The sequence below is a fragment of the Dendropsophus ebraccatus genome, chromosome 8 (genome assembly GCF_027789765.1).
Source record: "Dendropsophus ebraccatus isolate aDenEbr1 chromosome 8, aDenEbr1.pat, whole genome shotgun sequence".
In the NCBI taxonomy this organism is placed as follows: Eukaryota; Metazoa; Chordata; class Amphibia; order Anura; family Hylidae; genus Dendropsophus; species Dendropsophus ebraccatus.
In genome coordinates this window covers 20,370,605-20,389,464 of record NC_091461.1, presented here as the reverse complement: position 1 = coordinate 20,389,464, position 18,860 = coordinate 20,370,605, and the positions used below count along the sequence as shown (strand labels likewise).

The 18,860-nt window shown below is 43.8% G+C and overlaps 1 protein-coding gene across 4 annotated transcripts in view; it reads right to left on the bottom strand.

Annotated features, from left to right (window-relative positions):
* Positions 1-15,028, bottom strand: part of ZMAT4 (zinc finger matrin-type 4) — a 333,551-nt gene extending 318,523 nt beyond the window's left edge. For 3 of the 4 annotated variants that reach the window (XM_069978910.1, XM_069978907.1, XM_069978911.1), the window contains exons 1-4: positions 14,929-15,028; positions 12,549-12,608; positions 11,915-11,986; positions 918-985 (exon numbers count right to left, since the gene is read on the bottom strand). The gene's annotated coding sequence lies outside the window, so the exon portion shown is untranslated. The remainder of the gene's footprint in view (positions 1-917; positions 986-11,914; positions 11,987-12,548; positions 12,609-14,928) is intronic. The other variant, XM_069978908.1, reaches the window with a different exon arrangement.
* Between the last annotated feature and the right edge of the window lie 3,832 nt (positions 15,029-18,860).

Below are 18,860 nucleotides of genomic sequence, written 5' to 3'. Positions count from 1 at the left end.
GGGCACATTGGAGGGTATATGCATCCAAGGTGCCCGGCGCAGCCATCTGGGTCCTGTGCCAGTTTCCGCAGCCATGTGATAGGGACACATCCCAAACAAAAGGAGCTGCATGGAAACTTACCTTAGCTGCGTGTGTCCCTGCCACTCCAGTGAAGGTCCTGTCCTGCTCTATGATGGGATCTGAATACATCCAAGCCTCCTGATATTCTATCCCACAAGGCGGCTGCCACCACTCTGCTGTTCTTGTCCTCCTTGCAGTTCAGGGTTGATGTGATTGATTCCCAGGGATGAGGCTGAACGCCTGAGCTGGATGTGGTGTGTGTCTATGCTGAGGACTTTGGCTGCTGTGCACACACGCATACACACCATACACACACACACAGCTCCTCGCAGCCGCCTTCCTTCTCCGCTCAGTGTCCCTATTGGGGGCTGCAATCACTCCAACAGCTCAGTGCAAGTCCTCATACACTTGTTCTGCTCTGTGCTCTGAGTGCTTCAGACAGCAAAGAAGAAGCATCCGGATGCTGCAGGCTGCAAACACTCTGCAGATTTAGGGTTATTAAAGACTCTGACATGAATGTGTGAGCTTCCTGCTATAGAGTTTCTATATAGAGACCTACTAAAAATACAGAAGGGGCATTACCCTGATAGGATGTAATTGTCATCATTACTGAGCAGACCGTCCTAGCTCTCTCTATGGTGAGCATTGATAGCTATACATTTACATAGATTACTATCCGGAAGAGAAGACAATGGATCTATCTATATACACAGGCTGGAGGGAAAGAACAGATTCAGTTCTGCTACATCTGAATATACAGTATGTATGTGTATAGATGTAGCAGTGCTGAAGCGGTCATATAGGTGTGTGTTTACGCAGGATATTTGTCACAATGATTCCAAAATATATTCCATACCTCAATCCGCAAGAATTCTGCCCGAATGGGAACCCCGTCCTGTTGTTTATAGGGTGAAGATGTGATATCTACGGTGTGGTAAAAAGATAAAATAAAATAAGTGAAATCACTGATAGAAATGGAAGCCAGGACAGGCAGCCACGTGTGGATTATCCACTGTGATTGACAGCAATCTGACATCGATATCATGAATTGCTGCTGTGGATTCTCTTTCAAATCCACAAGTATTCCTCTGCCCTGTTACATAAGGATAGATAGATAGATAGATAGATAGATAGATAGATAGATAGATAGATAGACAGCATATAGATAGATAGATAGATAGATAGATAGATAGATAGATAGATAGATAGGAGATAGATAGATAGATAGATAGATAGATAGATAGATAGATAGAAGATTTATAGATAGATAGAGATAGATAGATAGATAGATAGATAGATAGATAGATAGATAGATAGATAGATAGAAAACCTACATTCATCCAAAAGAAATAAATAAATAAGACTCCTCTATCCTCCAGCTGACCCCTGGCAGGCTTACTAAGTAGAGTGAACTCATCACAGCCGCTGTAATTTCTGCCCAATATAAGGATTATTCTTCCACTACAAAACTTTGCTTTGATTTCATTCCAAGTTTCATGCAGTGTCTTTTCTCTGGTGGTTATCAATGCTTCTCAGCCTCCAGATTTACTGCCTGTATTAAGCTGCCATTGGTGGAGGCCGAGCGTGTGCTCAGAATACCTGCGCTGATTTTCCACAATCTATATACACAGTCCTATGTTGTTTACATGAGAGAATAACACAGACTGGCCATACATCTATATTCATGAACATGAGAAGGCAATCATGCTTATAGGCCAGGCATCCCAGCCAGTCCTACAGCATACAAGGAAAAGCCTTTTCTGTCTATTATCCACAGGATATAAGGGATAACTAGCTGATCTAAGGGTCTGATGGCTGGGACCCCCATTGATCATGAGAATGGAGGTCAATGAATGAATGAAGCACTGGCTCTATTCATCCTCTGCAGGATTTCTGCTCCATAGTGTTTAAGTTTCCTTTGCCATAATAAGGACTTTTTAAGGGAACAAAGATCCAGTAGGCGACGTGAATGTACAATTACTTAATTGCTTCTAACATTTCTCTACACTGTATTACACTGACAAGCAATCTAATATCCTTATGTACATGGCAGACCCTTACTAAGCTCCTCTGCTGCCATGGGACCCCAGGATTGCATAGCTAGAATTTTATTGGTTTACAAAGTGTGCCACCTCGCTCTGTAGAACCACCTAGATACCAAGGTCAATAGTGAATGACAGCTAAAAAGGCATAAAGAGTGAGTGAAGAGTTACTATTCTCACTTATATTTAAAAAAAACTCCAGTTTTCCAATACTTATCAGCTAATGTTTGTCCTGCAGGAAGTGGTGTATTCTTTCCAGTCTGACATACTGCTCTCTGCTGCCACCTCTGTCCATGTTAGGAACTGTCCGGAGGAGGAGAGGTTTTCTATTGGGATTGACTACTGATCTGGACAGTTCCTGACATGGACAGAGGTGGCAGCAGAGAGCACTGTATCAAATAGGAAACACATGTCATCCTATTCTTAACAATTATTCCCCATGCACATGATAATTAATAAATGTATGACCAAGAGTCTGCACTAAAAAGTAGGTCCTCAGTCTTCCATCAGAATGAAGCATTGTATATGAATATGCATTGCACCTCATTGGAAGCTGCTAAACATAGCCAAGTGCTGGGACTGGCAAGCATATCTGCAGCTCCATTCTTCAGGACCCTGTTTTCGACATTGTGGGGGGGTCCTGCAGTCAAATCCTTTTATAAGTGTTAATAATGGAACAACCCCTTTAAATCCTGGATCATCCAATGATGATGAGAAGACTCTGCATCAGCCTATACAGCAAAGCAGCCATGTTTGCAGCACAGAACAGCAAACATCAGGCTATGGCATCTGCTCTAGTGGTCAGTAGGAGAAGTAGAATATTCTAAGATTATTTACCTTCTTACTTCCTGAAACAAATAAAATCTTCAGTCGATAACGTCTCTCTATAAAGTGCTCTTCACCAGCAGGGTCCTTTTTATTATCAGGCGTCACTTGCTCTCTGGTCATAAAATATACATGGGGCGCTGGGGCTGGACGGCGGCGTTGTGTAAGTGACTATATATCTTTTACGCTCTTCCAGTACATCACATTGCGGTGCTGCTAATAATACAACTTCTAATTATAGTCGAGTAAGAGAAGAAAGTGATGATAATAGAAAGGGAAATGTCAGAAATAGGCGACTCCATTAATTACCATCTGAGCGCTGCAAACCTGCGCAGAACAGACCGAGCCTGGCCCCTCACACTGCACAGTCTACTCATTCATCTGCACACATATCCTATACGTTACAGATTCTACATTTATTGTCCTTTTATATGCCCTTCCTATTAATACCGATATACTCTACTGCAGGGATGAGGAACCTTCGGCCCTCCAGCTGTTGCACAACTACAATTCCCATCATGCCTGGACAGCCAAAGCTTTAGAAACAACAAATAATTCTGCCATACTATGACCACTACAATTACTACCACATAGTGATGAATAATACTGCCGGACTAAATACTGAAATACCACTGCACACACTGTAGCAGTTCCAGTAGGTATATAACCCCCCCCCGCCCATTAGGTAGATGACCCCAGTAGTGGCAGCAAGTGGAGTTTAATATTCCTCTATATTATGTATTGGTAACATATAGGCTCAGAGAGCATGGCTTTGCATGGATCCTTAAAGGGGTACTTCAGCGTGGGGGCTATTCTTGGATCTGGCAAGGGAGGAGGTGACTGAAAGAAAAGACGTCCACTCACCTCTCTGGTTCCAGCAGCGGTTCCCGCATCGCGGCGCTCCGGTGCACGGTTCCCGGCTGCTTCCTGGTGTCTGACTCAGTGAAGGAGGCGGGATTTGAGCGGACTTGAAACAGATCCCGCCTCCTTCACTGAGTGGCTGAGCGTACCTGAGACCTCACGTCTCGGGCCCGCGTCAGACACCCGGAAGCGGCCGGGAACCGGGCACCGGAGCATTGCGATGCGGGACCTGCCACTGGAATCGGGGAGGTGAGTGGACGTGGAACAGGATGCGGAATCACAGCAGCAGCGCACTAGGTAAGTATGCACTGCTGTGTGATCTGGAAACTGACAGCAAGGGTATATGTAAATCCCTGCTGTCAGTTTCCATGTCTCCACAATGAATCATTCGTGCAGCCGGGCCGATCGATTTCTCATGCCATGTAAAGGCACTGCAAACGAGTGCTGATCTCGCTGATCTTTTGTGGCAACCTGTGACCAAGAAATTAGCTAATATACAGTAAAAGGACCTTTACTCTTTTACATCAGCAGTTGTCAGATTCCAAATTATTTCACAAGTCTATCGGAATTCTGGATTTTTAAACAGCAGATTAAATGAAATCCCCATCTGGTTTACTCTGTAATTCTTTACAATTTATTGTATTTTCCACATTTAAAAGACCACCCCGAGGCCTATTATTTCAGCTTTACCAGGATGCCTAAGGGATGAATGGCAGAAGAAAGGCCTGGCCTAAAGCAATGAGCATCTGTACAGGTCTAAGATACCACATCATACGGCCCAGAGCTCATATGTATTGCCAAGACATGAGTATTTCCGTACTGTATCTACCCAGTGAACTAGATGAATGTGGAAGTGCGCACCATCAATGAGCCCCTAGGAAAACTCATGTATACCGTGCAGAGAAATTAAATCCGGAGATGGAGGACCGATAGGAAGACTAAGTAGACGCAGTAACATTTCATTCGGAAGAGAGAAGCGTGGGGTAATCATGTGACAGCCGCAGGGCCTTGTAGTGTACTAGTTACTGCCGATATGAAAGGTTAAGTGAATCCAGCGAGTGACATTTTAATATACTGGAGAAGTTCAGTTTACTGAGATGTGTGGTTATTTCAATTACGCGGCTCTGGAAAAAGATCAAAATTTCGCTTAGAATCAGCATTAAAGTGGGATTCCGCTTTCACAAGACAAAGCTGATTAAATATTTCCTTTAATATTTCTATTTATTAAGAAGCCTTTTAAAATTTTCTAACATACTTTCTGTATTGATTTCTTACGGTTTTCAAGATCTCTGCTTGCTCTTATTCGGAACCAGAGTTGTTTATTTCCAGTGGAGAAAACTCTGTTCCTATGATGGACACAAGTGCTGGAGTATTGAGTATACAATGGGTCATAGGATGGGAGGTTGTAACATATGCCACTGTATAAGCACATGGTAGTATAGGCTGCCATTGTAATAGACTGATATCATTCAGCATGATATCCATATAATGCATTGAATTTGCCATAGGCAACCCACCATGACTTGGCAGAAATCCATCGAGTTGTGGCACAGATGTGCCAGAGAGGATCTGCATGTTAATTATCTCCATTGTAATTCAACTGAGCTAATCCGCAGCTTTCACTTGTGGGTTGTCACATGACATCAGGGAACACAATGGACATCACATAAGGGAATTCTGACGATAGGGGATCAGGGCAGGGTTACTAAGACGTGCTCCAAAACTGGTGGAAAAATTTATCAATCGAAAAACAATGCTAACAATCCTTGTTTTAACACTTTTTCTAGGTATTACATATAAGCAGAGATAAAACTATACTTTTATAATGACATAATAAGGCTGAAAAAGCGATGAAATTGTCCTGTAGGAATAGTGGTCCATGGAGATAGGGTTGCTGCTTGGAGTTGTCTTGCATGATCTGACAGGATCTAAAGAGACATCTCTAACTTATCTCAGAGATGTCTATAGGCTTAAAGCGGCTCTGGGCTCTGTGCCCACAATCTGACCCCCCCCCCCAAACCGCTTGTACCGTCAGATAGCCGCTTTTAATCCAACATCTGTCCTGGGGTCCGTCCGGCAGGTGATGTAGTTATTGTCCAAAAAAAATACTTTTAAACTTGAAGCCCGTGCCAAATGGGAGTATCTGTGCCCTCACTTTGCACCACCCCTCCGTCCCTCCTCCCAACTCTCTTCATCATTAGGAATGCTCCAGGCAGATTGTCTCCTATTCCCCACATGTGTCAGCCCTGCACATGGACTGGATCGTTAAGGACCTGTGCAATGTTCAGCATGGAGAAAATGTTTCATCCTAATGATGAAGAGGGTGGGCAGGAGGGACGGAGGGGTGGTGCAAAATTAGGGCACAGATACTCCCAGTTGGCACGGGCTTCAAGTTTAAAAGTATTTTTTTTAAGACAATAACTGCATCACCTGCCGAACGGACCCCAGGACAGATCTTGGAGTAAAATCAGCTATCTGAAGGTACAAGTGGTTTGGGGGGGTCAGATTGTGGGTACAGAGTCGCTTTAAGACCTGGGAACTGTGAGGTCCAGGAAAGCAAGGAAAACTCACTCATGTGCCTGATCCATGACTACACAACCCTTGTAGCATGATGCATTGTCCTGCTGACTGTTCTTCTGCCAAAGGGATGAATTTGGTTGGCCACCATGTTTAGTTAAGCCCTAATGTCTATCTAAAAGTTCTTGGTATACCTGAAAACATCCTTCAAACCTCTACATCACCTTGACTGGCCTTGACTGAGCAGAATGATATCTCTCTCCATATACACATATATATTGTGTGTATATATATATATATATATATATATATATATATATATATATATTATACACACACACACATACACACAAACTACATCATACATCAATATGATTTCCAGTATAACTACATTTTATTCCGTACACATCCCACTGTTTGCATCTTCAGGCCGCTGTAGGTAACAGCTAAATCTATACACACTGGGGAGTCTGCCCGGCCCTATGTACGGATTCTTCCATGCAGGACACTGTGATTAATAAAAGAACAGACAGGAGCGTTCAGCCTCCACCATTCCCTAAGACCATTCGGAGAGACAAGAGAAGAACTATGATACTCTTTCCCTGTTTGCTCTACGGATTTCGCCTTATTGACCACCGCTGACTAATTCTAGTAGAAGGATTCCAGGCAGGGTTTCTATCACCACTGCAAATTAAATACACTATTCTTCCCCGTAACAGAGTAACTTTATTCATAAGCCTTGCTGCATGAGTCATAGATCTGCAGGAAAGCCATGCTTCTTAGATGTAGTATTCTACTAGTCCATGTTTTGCTCGAACACTCAGGCCGGGTTCACGTGAGGACTTTTGTGGTACTCAAGTGTATTACTCAACCCCACAAAAAATTATACAAAGCCATGACTGCAGTGTGATTGTTGACGTGTTGTTGTATTATCGGCTTTGTAATGGATCCTTATATATACTATAGACTTATAATGAATCAGTTTTCTTAAAGGGGTTGTAAATATGGCTGCTTTTTTAGAAAAAAAATATCAGCTAAGCTTCAATCCCTTTAAGGGCAATGTTAGACAACCTATGGAAAGATGGGAAGCAGCCATTAACTCCATCATTACCGGCACATCCCCTGTTTACAAGGGGCAATATGCAGCTGCTAAAAAAATAATTTTATAAGCCAAGCGATCAGGCAAGTTATTGGCCTGGTGGCTCAATTGGTGGAGCTAACCGTTCTCTCATCTGTCAGCTCATCGCTGCCCTTTTTATACAGAACAACTGTGAAGAAGGAGCATTCATACAATACAGTCTAAGTGAAAGGGTCCTAAAGAGGTATAACTTTTGTTATGATGCTACCTATGATGAGAGTCACAATTCACTCCATACTTGTTATTATCTGTTCAGTCTCCTTCCCCCAATTCTGAGCTGCTAAGTTCTGCTGAAGACACAAAGAACTGTTTCTGAGCTTTTCTCTCTGTCTTCCCCTGCTCCCCCCTCCCGTCTGAGACAGATGATGTAAACAAGTCCCTATTTGCAAATTTGTAGCAACTCTGCAATGCCCAGAGAGATAATCAAAGTGAGTTTATCAGCAAATTGGGTGGGGACAAGGGGTTGTCTAGCGAAAATCTTTTTCTTTCAAATCAACTGGTGTCAGAAAGTTATATAGATTTGTGATTCACTTGTATTAAAAAAATCTCAAGTCTTCCCATACTTATTAGCTGCTGTATGTCCTGCAGGAAATGTTGGTTTATTTTGAGTCTGACACAGTGCTCTCTGCTGACATCTCTGGCCGAGACAGGAACTGTCCAGAGCAGGAGAGGGTTTTCTATGGGGATTCATATAAAAACGAGACAGAGTTCCTGTCTCGGCCAGAGATGTCAGCAGAGAGCACTGTGTCAGACTGAAAATAAAACAACATTTCCTGCAGGACATACAGCAGCTAATAAGTATGGGAAGACTTGAGATTTTTTTTAATAGAAGTAAATTACAAATCTATATATATTTTACTGATATCAGTTGATTTGAAAGAAAAAGATTTTTGCTGGACATTCCCTTTAAGATTAACCCACCTAGAGAGGAAACAATTGCTCCCTGTACTATTCTCTGGGACTTTAAGCCATCCCACTTTTTGTATTTTCTGATGGTGTACTCTTAACTTGCTTACTTCGGGCGGATTGTGCCTGTTTGCCGTTTTTTTTGTATAATTGCTAAATGTTTAAATAAACGCTTTAAAAAAAAAAAAAAAAAGATGAACCCACCTAGCATCATAAAGACGCTACAATGTTGACGATAAAGCCTGCCACGATCAGCCATCTTAGAAGAGAAGGGGAGACAGAGAGAAAAGCTCACACACAGATTTTTGTGTCTTTAGCAGAAAGCAGCAGCTGAGAACTGGGGAAAGGAGACTGAATAGATAATAATAAGTATAGAAGGAATTGTTAGTCTCAACATGGGCAGCAACATATCAAAAGTTATGTTTGAGTGGATTTCCCCTTCTAAAGGTCTTGCTTGCCCCAACTACCCACAGTGATTGACAGCCCTCCTTGTACCCAGAATAATAATGGGACTGTCAATCAGTAGCGGTGGGTGAGTCCTGTCAGGATTTACTCTGATTTTAGCTAAGGTTTATATAATTCTAACCAATATGTCTATGTACCCCAGAGTTCTGCTTCTCTCCCTCTATTGTTTTTAGTATAAACCACCTGACAAGTTTACTTTAAGTGCCCAAAGGAGATATTGGCCAATAAGCCATAGTGCCAACTTTATTAGCATAGCATAACATCAAAATGGCACCCCTGATGTGATTCATATGGATACAGAACATGCTTCTGTATATCGCATTGATGAAGCATATGTACCATCTGGATATTGCACTGTATAAAGATCTCAATACTGAAGGTGGGCAATGTAAATTTACACAGCGGCAAATATTTCACCCAGTATAGAAGGGAACCCTATGAGATTTAATAGGCAAACCAGCTCTATGCTAATTGTCTAATGAATCTTGCTTCAATACATCTACATCACTCCATAGTCATCCAGACCTAACCTGACAAATTCATGTCGACAGCAGAACTGCACTAAGCCACAAAGTTCCCAGTGCTTTGCGCCAAGGAGACTGATGGCACTGACAAGGTAGTGAGCGCGTAAAGTAATTGTTTTCTTTGGAAATGAAGCAGGTTTACTGCAGTGCATGCAAAATGGTTAAAGCAAAACTAGTGGCGGGATTGGTTATTCACAGACATTGCAATTATTATAGGTGATGGCTGCTTTACAGAGGGGAAGATACAGAGAGGTATAGGCTGCTACCAGGATCCTGAGCGGGAACAAATAATCAGACATTAACATATTTCTTTGGAAGGTCACCTTTAAAAAATGTTCATTGGGCTGACAGCTATCAGTCCAGACATCCCCATACACATTAATAAAGGTTTAGGGGTTGTCTATGGGGAGGGGTAAGCCACAGTCAGAACTATAAAGGACAGTGTAAAAGACAGTGAGTGTGGACCTGCTGTGCTGCTAAACCGGTTTGGCTTTGGAAAACCAGGTTGCTTGACAAGTATGGTCCCGGTGTGGGCAGCAGCTGAACCAAACAGAGTCGGTGGTAGGCATTGGAGAACAGCTTAAGTATACATGGTCAGCAAGCCAGGTTGTCAACAGGAGAGTCAGCGCAGTGCCAGGGATCAGATGAGTATCACAGTAAGACAGGGAGGGGTCAGGGCAGGCGGCTTTAGAGGCAGGCCAGGCAATCCAAGTCAGCAATGGAAGAGGCAGGCAGTACAGATGAGGGTCAGGCAGAAAGCATAGACTGAATCACAGGTATGGGTCAGGAGTTACAGGAATACAGCAGAAACAGCAGACATATACCTTTGCTTGGAATGCAAGAATGCAACAACACTCAGGCAGGGAAGAGTAAGTGAATCTAGCTTAAATAGGTGCAGGTGACTCTGAATTGGCAAACAGCAGTAGCAGGTGGAGACAAGCTGCCTTAAGCAGAGCACTTGGCTGCCTACACACCCTAGTGGGCAAAGGCGGCATTGCAGCAGAAGAGGAAAAAGACACGAGCAACCCTTGGAGGAGCATGGAGCACAGCAGAGGAGCAAACAGGACAGCGCCACTGCCATTAAGTTTCATCCAGAAGCGTAACAGCCAGGAAATATAAATCGAACGTGCCCAACCCTTCTCTCCTCGGACATCAGTCAGTGGAGGGTCTGGAGGCCTACATACACAAAGTAAGGACAATGGGGGGGGGGGGGGGGGAATTTATTAAGTATGAGTATGCTGGTCTTTAATAAAGCCCTGCCACCATGCTGGATTTACTAAGAGACGCCTCTCAGTAAATCCACCAGATCTGAAGTTGAATATGTACATGTGCGATAGGGTAACGGCAGGAGAAAGCCCAACCAGGAAGGAACCAGGGGCGTAACTACCACTATAGCAGCCATAGTGGCTGCTATGGGGCCCGCCGCATCAGGGGGCCCCATGGCCTGCTCCTGCAATACACTGGGCCCCCTGAGCCGTCATCATTTGCAGCACTGAGTGGCCCTGCTGGTCTCCTGGGTTTTGCAAATGTCCCTTTAACTGCAAGCACTCCTGACCAGAGCTAGCAGTTATGTAGTTAGGACTTCACTTGACCGTTTAGTGGTCAGTCGGGGGGGGGGCAATCAAAAGTTTGCTATGGGGCCCAGCCATGTCTAGTTACGCCCCTGGAAGGAACGGCAAGAGTTCAACCATTGAGGAGCAATTGAAAGAGCCTAAAGAGAAGCTCTGACCTCATGAAGCTGTCATGAGAACGTCAGCAAATGGAGAGTGACAGGAGATGAGCAAACTTGCCCGGAAGTTTGGGTTTGCGTGAACCTGAATGACCTGCATTTGAATCTCGCTACCTGGAGAAGCTGGATACAGCTAAAGGTCATAGGCTGTAGCCTGTATCCATGTTTTCCAGGTAGTCCTCAGGCTGCATCTACCTTCTCCAGGCAGCAGGATACAAATGCTGATTCTTGTAATGGATGTCATACTTTGGACATTGCCTGAAAGGTAAGAGTGAGTAGATAACAGTCTACTGCATTATTGCATACTACATGTTTTGTAGTATACTGGGTGAATAGAGCCCGCTAGATGCACCAGCAGTGATGTGAACAGAGCCTTACGCATCAGGTGAAGCCTCCTCTCTCTCTATCAAACTCAGTGGCTACCAAGACATCTAAGATGTTAAACAGTTGAGATCAGAGATCTTTCAGCTTTGCGGCCATTGCAGTGGGATGTTGGATGTCAGTACACTGCAGTCGGGATGCAGTGTCCTTTTGCAGACTGAATGACAGTATTACACAGGCAGCATATTAACACAAGGGCATTTCTGCAGCAATGGGATAGAAGCTTAATTCAATTGAGGCCTAAGGGTAATGCAAGGATTGTAGTTCATGGGAAGGTTTCTGCATAAAATATAGGACTGGGGCCTCATTGCTTTTAGGCTGCACAATGTTCATATAGACAGATTCTGCTGTACCCTATGTAGGACTGTGCTCCATCAATATACAGTTCCAGTGGTTACATACTGATAGTAGAGTCAATCCTACCAGTGGCTAATGCCCCCTGAGGAGGTGGATTTTACAACTTACCTGGGGCTCCCTTGGATGTCGCAGTTACAAGGCTGGGTTCACACAGTGTTTTTGTGCATCAGTTTTTCCATTCTATTATAAAAAAAAAAAAATAAAAGGTCAAAACAATGGATCAAACCGCATTCTTTTAGCATACACAACATCTGTTTTTTGGTGCAGGAACAGGTAGCTGGTACAAACACAGGTCAGGTGCACACAGGAATACAGGAACCAACTGGGAGTGCAGGACAGGAACACTAGGACACAGAAACACCACAGCAGGAACACTAGGACACAGAAACACCACAGCAGGAACACTAGGACACAGAAACACCACAGCAGGAACACTAGGACACAGAAACACCACAGCAGGAACACTAGGACACAGAAACACCACAGCAGGAACACTAGGACACAGAAACACCACAGCAGGAACACTAGGACACAGAAACACCACAGCGGGAACACTAGGACACAGAAACACCACAGCGGGAACACTAGGACACAGAAACACCACAGCGGGAACACTAGGACACAGAAACACCACAGCGGGAACACTAGGACACAGAAACACCACAGCAGGAACACTAGGACACAGAAACACCACAGCAGGAACACTAGGACACAGAAACACCACAGCAGGAACAGCCCTTACCAGGACCAAATGACCTTGACGCTCAGGCAGGGCACATGAGCAGGAAGCCTCCTTATATACCTAAGGCATAGATGAAGATAATTAAAGGGGAATGTGTCATTAGAACATGATCTATTGTATAAACAATGATTTTATTTTAAGCATATTTTTAAATATTTTTGGTGATTTTTATTTTCTAATTTTCCATTTTTCTATCTATATTATAAAATAATCCTGAGATCTTGCAGTTTTCATTCTCTTAACTGGGGCTAAAACTAAGCAGAGACTTCCTGTTGTGTCTGTGGTGATAAGAGGAGGCTGCTGTAAAGTGATCTGTACAGTATTACAGAGTCATGTGACACCAGTAGATAGAGACAATAGCAGCTCCCTGTGGAATGACCTCTTCATAGGTCACAGAGTGAGTTTAGTAAGGTTTCACATTTATCTCAAGGGGACAGAGTCTGGCTATTGATGTATATGTCCATGAGGCTTGCTGTAAAGCATGTCACTAAATGCTGCTAAAAACAGCTCAGGCAAGATGGTCGCCCCCGTAACAATGTAGAAACAGTGAAATAAAAAAAATTTCATTCAGAAAATAGAAACAGATTAGAATAAAACAAGTTTTAGTGTCTGAACTGACGCCTGACCACCATTACACTGCCAATATCTAGATGGAGTCAGGAGAGTCCGAGTGTTTCTCTGCCCATCTCACGTTCTTAAAGTTTACTATAGGAGTCAGTCCAGAGATGCAAAAGCCAGCAAGTTTGGGAGAAATACACTTAGGGCTAATGCACACACCCTATAAAAACACGTCCGTGCAGGGACAGTGTCCTGCAGAGTGGACCTCGGAACTCCCATCATCATGATTAAAGGGGAACTCCACATAAGGAAATATTTTGTCTATTAAAAGTTCATTAACAGTTATATAGATGTGTCTATACAATGTATTACTGTATCTGTGCGGTTCTGCCACACTGGTAGCTGATAGTAATCCAGGAATCTAAGAAAAATTACCTCTGTGCCAATTCACATTGTCTCCTGCTCCCACTGCTCTCCCACCTTAGGAGACAAAGATTCCATGCCTCTGTCTCACATTGTGTGTGTTTGCTGAGCACAGGCTGATGATGCAGACAGGGGGCAGGGCGTGATGTCACAGGAGGCGGGGCTTGATTCCCCCAATCCCTTGAGTGTTTCCCCATCTCTGACCGGCCAAAAGCAGGTGCAGCAAGGACTGTAGACTGTGATGAGCATTGCATTCTGGAACCAGTGCTGCATTCTGAGAACTGCTCAACCAGGAAGTACAGAAACACAATTCAGAGAAAAAAATTGATTTTTTGGTAGTTTCAAAACTGGGATAGATTGGTAAGTAATGCGTTATGCTTCTGCACAAGTTTAATTTTTTTTTAACCTCTACCTGGAATTCCCCTTTAATTATGATGTTGAGAGTTCCAACACTGTTTCAAAGTTCACGCTAGTGCATTCGCCCAGCCTACAAATCTCTCAGGGGTCAACCTAGAGATTGGTGGGGACCTAAACAACCAGACCAGAGGCTGATCAAAACTTTTGATACGTCTTTGCAACATGTCAAACTTTTTTGAAAATGACAGGGACACTTTAAGTGGTTTGTGTAAGCCTTGTGCTGTACAAATGTACGTATTTAACTAGTTTTCATCAATTCTTTCGCATGTTCTCCCTCTTGGTGGCTGCAGGCAGACATAATTTTATCAGGTTACTCCTTTCTGTGTTAAGGGAAGCATGGAGCTCCGATAACAAGATATTGGTATACTATATATTTTCTTTACAATTCTACATATTTTGGTCAAGGTCAAGGTTGAAAATCAAACTCCTGCACTCCCGGAAGCCTCGTAAGTCTTCTGTCCTATTTATTGGAGGCAGAAATTATGATGCACCAAGATAGCATTTCCTCCAAAAGATTAGGTATAAATTTCTGAAGACATTTACCTCCTTATGTATCCAGCGCAACGATTGTATTAGCTTTACCGAAAGCAATTTAAAAAAGAAAAAACAAGAGGACATGGCACCAGTTTAATAGACAGATTGGCATGATTTATTGCAAGAGTTATTGGTGGAAATGCCAGGATGCGTAAACTGGGAAAAGACCGCCAAAGAGAGTCTTAATCCTAAACAGGAAAAGGGGAACCATCGGCCCTCCAGCTGTTGCAAAACTACAATTCCCATCATGCCTGGGCAGCCGAAGCTTTAGCTTCGGCTGCCCAGGCATGATGGGAATTGTAGTTTTGCAACAGCTGGAGGGTCGATGGTTCCCCATCCCTGCCCTAAACTATCCAACACCCATGTACGTGATGGATGTACTTGGAGAATATTTCACCTATATGACCCCCTTTTCCCTTCAGTTTTGGTTTATGTCTTAGTACCTTACCCTCCATAGAGTTGGTTCCTTGATAACCAGTTGTCTGGATGCTGCTGGTAAAAACGAACAAGAGAAATGTAGTGGAGAAAATGGTGGCCGGGGGCGATGGAAATCTCTGTCACCAGAGTGAACAAATACATTAGCTAACAGGAAAAGGGCACAAAGTAATCAACAGTGAAACTGGCCGAGGTCAAGAAACAAAGAAAAATCAGCAATCCAGACACGCTACAAGGGGCCGCAAACTACGCTGCTGTCAAACACAAAGTAAATGATGGGGGAGTTCAGATGTCAAGGATTTGTCACTTTTTCTGCATGGATTTTTCAGTGAATATCAAGATATTTACATTAGAATATATGAAGCAGAAAATATTTGTCTAAGTTAAGGTATGCCATTGCCAAGTATCTCAAAATCTACAGCTTGTTAGCTCTGTTACTGAAGTCGATAGGGTGAACTAAGGAAAAATTGGTAGAGGAGGCATTATTACTCTATGAGGGCACAGGAGGTACTATTGGTGTATGGGGGCACAGGCAGCATTAATACTGTATTGGGGCATAGGGGTACTATTGGTGTATGGGGGCACAGGCAGCATTAATACTGTATTGGGGCATAGGGGTACTATTGGTGTATGGGGGCACAGGCAGCATTAATACTGTATTGGGGCATAGGGGTACTATTGGTGTATAGGGGCACAGGCAGCATTAATACTGTATTGGGGCATAGGGGTACTATTGGTGTATGGGGGCACAGGCAGCATTAATACTGTATTGGGGCATAGGGGTACTATTGCTGTATGGGGGCACAGGCGGAATTAATACTATATTGAGGCATAGGGGTACTATTGCTGTATGGGGGCACAGGTGGTATTAATACTGTATTGGGGCACAGGAGGTACTAAGGCTGTATGGGGGCACAGGTAGCATTAAGGCTATGTTCACATAGCGTATTAGACCGGCCGTTCTGTGATACTGCAGTACCGGCCGGATGATCTTTTCAGCCGCAGTGTTCTGATGCGGGCGCATCCGTGCACCCGCATCAGAACTTTCCACTGCATGCTATGGAGCGAGCAGCCTGATCCGCTCGCTCCATAGTGTTCAATGAATAGCAGCCGCAGAAAACAGACAGGTCAGTTGTTTGCGGCGCTGCTAGGGATCCCGACCGGAGCGTATACTATGTGCAGGGGATCCCATAGACAGCAATGCAACGTATATTCTTGTAATAATCATGGCCGTTGTAGGGGTACTAATGCTGTATGGGGGCCATAAGTATGCCATTTCATTAACTCAGGAGTTCTAGAACTCCGGTCAACCTCTATCTTCCCAACCACCTCTGGCTATTCAAAGCAGATTTGATAGGGCTTGGGGTGCCCTCAGTTTCGAGTGTGGATCCCAGATGTGGGACTTATATCTATCAGATCCATGGAATATCCTGTCTTTTTCAGTAAAAACAAAAAAAGGCAAAAAACTCAGCAGAACAGTTCATTGGGTGCCACTGGTGTCCATTCTTCAACTGCCTCTAGGGTTAGGTCACATGGCAAATTTAGGCCATATGTTATTTCATTGCCAAATATCGCCATGTTGTATATCACACTGCATTACAGCTAATGAAAGTAAACATGGTTGCCCTAGCCCTAATTTTGTTTTATTATACTTATATGACTAAGCAGAAAACAAATCCCATAGACTATGCAGATGTGAACACAGCCTTATCTATAGATCCTGCGTGAGCTAAATCCCTCCTCCTTAGTAGAATCAGGAGAAGAAGAAACTCGCATTTATAGAAGCTTTGCTGAGTGTTCACGCTATTATTTGCTCGCCCTTGAAAAATGAATATCAGAAATACAAGACCTTGGCATATAGCTGAAATCTGAGCTGGTAACAATAGCAGAACTTCATCTATGCAGATATTGTGTGTCTCACAGTGCAGGAAAAGCCTGAAAGTTCAATAACGTTCTGGAGGCCATAGAAGTTTATTAAAAAAATGTGATGTTACCCGTAACAATCGTTTCACCTGAAATGTTTTATGTTCCGTCACATGGAATACGCAAATGTAAATGTCTCCCGATACAGGAGGATTTTGTTTATTAGAACCTGTTTAAGTCCTCAAGTTTTGTCCTTAATGACCAAGCAATGTTTTATTGTTGTTTTTTTAACTGTGCATATTTAAAGCGGAATCTAAAAAGCACCCAGTTTCCACCAGAGCCCATTGCAAGAAACTCCCGGGTCACTACCCCCAGAGAAGGTCCCCGGTGACCACCGGCTGAAGGAAGTAAAGGAGTACTGGAGGGATTAGATGTTCTTCTTTTGTGGTCCAACCTCAAAATACAACTTTGAAGATGTCGTTCAGACTGGAACTGAGCAGAGGACTAGGAAAGTTGCTAGGAAGTGGCACAGAGGTCTGGGGGTGATGGCTATAGATACCCTCAGGTGATCAGCCAAGAATTTACTAGAACTTGTGTGTTTAGCCTTTAAATAAAGGTGAACATGTGGACATCTGTTACTAGAGGGAGCCCGATCCGCCAGGAAGCCTGCTCCGCACAGGTGAGAAGATGCTGGAAGAAAAGTATGGTGTCTCACCACGGGTGTTTAGTGTTTCTTACACCTGTTGCAAAAGCTTCTTACTTGGTGGGAGGAGGTATAGCATTAGTCTTACACAGATTCTCGTGGGAAGAGGACACAATGAGCAGACATCCCTGCTGTAGCCAAGCCAGGGCCTGGCTCTGCCAGGACCCTTGTCCGGGACTAGTCAGTTCAGTTCAGTTTAGATGTGTTGTTGAGTTAGTTAGTTAACACACGTGTATGCAGAAGCAACCAGAGACAGTCAGTTTTTCCAGTATTCCTACTATATCTATTATGCAGTGCTAGACACTACCAAGCGAGAAGAGTCGGGAATTATCCTAACCCACGCCGTGAACCAGTCTAAAACATGCAGGGCAGTATCCTACTACACAAGAGGAACTTGCCAGGATAGAACAAAGCTACCAGAAGGTCTACGTATTCTATCTCGCAGTGCAGGGATCCGGGAAGGCTCAGACACTTAGCTTCACCCAGATAACCTTGACTGGGGCTTGTATCACTCTATTAGGACGAGTCCCTCGACACTGTAGGGCATAAGGTGGTCAGACTATAGCCTATACACGGGTACAGGTATCTAACTCTAGAGTATTCTTCTAAAGTTCCGGCAGAGCACGGTACTACATTGGGTTGGGACTCCCTTGACAAACTCCTCTCCTCTATGCTGCTCTACTCTACTCTAAACTCTTCAAGCACCGCTACAACTACCTCTACTATCCTCTACTCAAGCATCTCCGCAGCACAAATGAGTTTAAGGACTGAAGTCCATCCAAAGATTAATCTATTTGTTGCCAAAGTGTTTTGAATTATTAAGAGACTATCCAGTAAAGCTGTTCTATTTTTTTTATCACTGGGACTCCTCTGCACCAGCACAAAACACACTAGCTGTACACCTTTTCCTCTTTCTGTGGGTGGCGGTACCGCTAGTCTGGGTGGGTCAATTGCCACTCAGGACTACCGTGACAAGACTACCATGACTAATGCAAGTACCACTGCATTGAGGGCTTTTACCGGCAGCCAGCAGTGTTATTGTTTGTCTTGGTCTCTCTGAGATCAGTGATCTGTTCCTCTTATGGCTTTACTAGGCATTGATGCCACTTATCCAGAATCCTGCTCCACACTGATGAGGGGCAACACCCTGAAACAGCTGTATGTGGATGGATACCTGGCCTTGGTTTTTCCCTTGTCATTACATTAACTTCTAGGGCTACTTAATATAGTGGCTTAGGTGGTTTCCCTTCAGGAGCCAGCCCTCGGCTGGGTCCTTCCCGGAGGGATATCTGGCTACTCCTGTGTTTTGAGATTCTTAAATATGGCTCCACGGGCTCTTCTTTTGCATATTCATGTTTCCCAGGGGGCAATGCACCTAG